General features: G+C 41.5%; 1 non-coding gene across 1 annotated transcript; it reads left to right on the plus strand.

Moving 5' to 3' along the window:
- The first annotated feature begins 3,837 nt into the window (after window positions 1-3,837).
- On the plus strand, window positions 3,838-3,945 carry LOC112773974 (small nucleolar RNA R71). The gene has a single exon (XR_003188491.1). It is a non-coding gene; the product is annotated as a small nucleolar RNA R71 (small nucleolar RNA).
- The last annotated feature ends 267 nt before the right edge of the window (window positions 3,946-4,212 follow it).

Consider the following 4,212-nt stretch of genomic DNA (forward strand, 5'->3'; position numbering starts at 1 on the left):
GTGATGGATTCATATGACATTCATAACTTTAAAGCATAGACACTTAGACACTAATGATCATATAGTAAACACACAAACATAAATAAACATGAAGCATTATAAATGAAAAATAGGAAAAATAAGAACAAGGAGATTAAGGAACGGGTCCACCTTAGTGAGGGTGGCGTCTTCCTCTTCTTGAAGAACCAATGGTGCTCTTGAACTCCTCTATGTCTCTTCCTTGCCTTTGTTGCTCCTCCCTCATATCTCTTTGATCTTCTATAATCTCATGGAGGATGATAGAGTGCTCTTGGTACTCCACCCTTAGTTGTCCCATGTTGGAACTTAATTCTCCTAAGGAAGTATTGATTTGCTCCCAATAGTTTTGTGGAAGGAAGTGCATCCCCTGAGGCATCTCAGGGATTTCATGGTGAGGGATTTCCTCATGCTCTTGTTGAGGTCCATGATCAATTGTTTGCTCCATCCTCTTCTTAGTGATGGGTTTGTCCTCTTCAATAAGGATGTCTCCCTCTATGTTAATTCCAGACGAATTGCAGAGGTGACAAATGAGGTGAGGAAAGGCTAACCTTGCCAAAGTGGAGGATTTGTCAGCCACCTTGTAGAGTTCTTGAGGTATAATCTCATGAACTTCTACTTCCTCCCCAATCATGATAATATGGATCATGATGGCCCAGTCTATAGTAACTTCAGACCGGTTGCTAGTAGGAATGATTGAACGTTGAATAAACTCCAACCATCCTCTAGCTACAGCCTTAAGGTCCAGTCTTCTCAATTGAATCGGCTTGCCTCTTGAGTCAACTTTCCATTGAGCTCCTTCCATACATATGTCCATGAGGACTTGGTCCAACCTTTGATCAAAGTTGACCCTTCTAGTGTAGGGGCGTACGTTTTCTTCCATCATTGGCAAGTTGAACACCAGCCTTATATTTTCCATACTGAAATCTAAGTATTTTCCCCGAACCATGGTAAGCCAATGCTTTGGATTCAGGTTCACACTTTGATTATGGTTCCTAGTGATCCATGCATTTGCATAGAACTCTTGAACCATTAAGATCCCAATTTGTTGAATGGGGTTGGTGAGAACTTCCCAACCTCTTCTTTCGGATCTCATGTCGGATCTCCGGATACTCATTCTTTTTGAGCTTGAAAGGAACCTCAGGGATCACTTTCTTCTTGGCCACAACTTTATAGAAGTGGTCTTGATGGACCTTTGAGATGAATCTCTCCATCTCTCATGACTTAGAGGTGGAAGCAATTGCCTTCCCTTTCCTCTTTCTTGAGGTTTCTCTAGCCTTAGGTGCTATTAATGGTTATGGAAAAACAAAAAGCTATGATTTTACCACACCAAACTTAAAATGTTTGCTCGTCCCCGAGCAAAAGAAGAAAGAAAGAAGGAGAAGAGAAAGAAAATGGAGGAGATGGAGGGAGAATGTGTATTCGGCCAAGGGGAAGAAGAGAGGGTTGTGTTGTGTGAAAATGAAGAAGGAATGAGGGGTTTATATAGGAGTGGGAGGAAGTTTAGGGTTCAGCCATTAGGGTTGGGTTTGGGAGGGAAAAGAGTTTGAATTTTGGAGGTAGGTGGGGTTTATGGGGAAGAGAGGATGGATGTGAGTGGTGAAGAGGTGATGGGGAAGAGTGATTGAGGTGATTGGTGAAGGGTATTTGGGGAAGAGAGTTATGAAAAGGTGTGAAGAGGATGGAAGAAAATGTGGGGATCCTGTGGGGTCCACAGATCTTGTGGGGTCAAGGACTTAACATCCTTGCTCCAATTAGGTGTGCAAAACGCCCTTAGCATGTATATCTGGCGTTAAACACCAGCTTGTTACTTGTTTTTGGCATTGAACTCCCAAATGTAGCTTGTTTCTGGCGTTTAACGCCACTTCCATGCTCTGTTCTGGCGTGAAACGCCAGTCCGGTGCTTGTTTCTGGTGTTTAACGCCAGCTTGATACTTTTTTCTGGCGTTAAACGCCAGTTTGATGCTTCTTACTGGTGTTTAAACGCCAATAAGTTCTTCCTCCAGGGTGAGCTATTTTTAAAGCTGTTTTTCATTCTATTTTTGATTTTTTAGTAGTTTTTGTGACTCCACATGATCATCAACCTAAAAAACCATAAAATAACAATAGAAAATAAAATAGATATAATTAAATAACATTGTGTTGCCTCCCAACAAGGGCTTCTTTAATGTCAATAGCTCGACAGTGAGCTCTCATGGAGCCTCACATATATTCAGAGCATTGTTGGAACCTCCCAACACCAAACTTAGAGTTTGAATGTGGGGGTTCAACACCAAACTTAGAGTTTGGTTGTGGCCTCCCAACACCAAACTTAGAGTTTGACTGTGGGGGCTTTGGTTGACTCTGCAGTGAGAGAAGCTTTTCATGCTTACTCTCCATGGTTACAGAAGGAGATCCTTGAGTTTTAAACACAAGGTTTTCCTCATTCAGTTGAAGGACCAATTCTCCTCTGTCCACATCAATCACAGCTCTTGCTGTGGCTAGGAAGGGTTTTCCAAGGATGAAGGATTCATCCTCATCCTTCCCAGTGTCTAGGATTATGAAATCAGCAGGGATGTAAAGGCCTTCAACCTTTACTAACACGTTCTCTACTTGTCCATAAGCCATTTTCATGGATTTGTCTGCCATCTCTAATGAGAATTTGGCAGCCTGTACCTCAAAGATTCGTAGTTTCTCCATTACAGAGAGTGGCATTAAGTTTATGCCTAACCCCAGGTCACACAGAGCCTTCTCAAAGGTCATGGTGCCTATGTTACAGGGAATTAGGAATTTACCAGGATCCTGTTTCTTTTAAGGTAGAGTTTGCTGAACCAAGGCATTTAGTTCCTTGATGAGCAATAGAGGTTGATCCTCCCAAGTTTCAATACCAAATAATTTGGCATTCAGCTTCATGATTGCTCCTAAATATTAAGCAACTTGCTCTTCAGTAATGTCTTTCATCTTCTTTAGAAGATGAATAGTTATCAGAGCTCATGAATGACAGAAGGAGGTTCAATGGAATCTATATGGTCTCAAGATGAGCCTCAGATTCCTTTGGTTCCTCCTCCTCTTTGGGTTCGGCCATACCAAGTAAGGTAATGGCCTTGCACTATCATTTTAGATTCTCTTCTGTATTACTTGGGAGAGTACTCGGAGGGGTTTCAGTGACTCTTTTACTCAGCTGGCCCACTTGTGCCTCCAAATTTCTAATGGAGGACCTTGTTTCATTCATGAAACTTAGAGTGGCCTTAGATAGATCAGAGACTATATTTGCTAAGCTAGATGGATTCTACTTAGAATTCTCTGTCTGTTGCTGAATGGATAATGGAAAAGGCTTGCTATTGCTAAACCTGTTTCTTCCACTATTATTAAAGCCTTGTTGAGGCTTTTGATCCTTCCAGGAGAGATTTGGATGATTTCTCCATGAGGGATTATAGGTGTTTCTATAGGGTTCACCCATGTAATTCACCTCTGCTATTGCAGGGTTCTCAGGATCATAAGCTTCTTCTTCAGAAGATGCCTCTTAAGTACTGTTGGATGCAGCTTGCAATCCATTCAGACTCTGAGAAATCATATTGACTTGCTGAGTTAATATTTTATTCTGAGACAATATGGCATTCGGAGTATCAATTTCAAGAACTCCCTTCCTCTGAGGCGTCCCATTACTCACAAGATTCCTTTCAGAAGTGTACATGAACTGGTTATTTGCAACCATGTCAATGAGTCTTGAGCTTTTGCAGGCATTTTCTTTAGGTGAATGGATCCACCTGCAGAATGGTCCAATGACATCTTTGATAATTCAGACAGACCATCATATAATATATCCAGGATGGTCCATTCTGAAAGCATGTCAGAAGGACACCTTTTGGTCAGTTGCTTATATCTCTCCCAAGCTTCATAGAGGGATTCACCTTCTTTCTGTTTGAAGGTTTGAACATCCACTCTAAGCTTGCTAAGCTTTTGAGGAGGAAAGAACTTGGCAAAGAAAGCCGTGACCAACTTATCCCAAGAGTTCAGGCTATCTTTAGGTTGAGAGTCCAACCATATTCTAGCTCTGTCTCTTACAGTAAATGGGAAAAGCATAAGCCTGTAGACCTCGGAGTCAACCCCATTGGTCTTAACAGTATCACAGATTTACAAGAATTCAGTTAAGAACTAAAAAGGATCTTCTGATGGAAGTCCATGAAACTTGCAATTCTGCTGCATCAGAGAAACTAA

The sequence above is a fragment of the Arachis hypogaea genome, chromosome 18 (genome assembly GCF_003086295.3).
Source record: "Arachis hypogaea cultivar Tifrunner chromosome 18, arahy.Tifrunner.gnm2.J5K5, whole genome shotgun sequence".
In the NCBI taxonomy this organism is placed as follows: domain Eukaryota; kingdom Viridiplantae; phylum Streptophyta; class Magnoliopsida; order Fabales; family Fabaceae; genus Arachis; species Arachis hypogaea.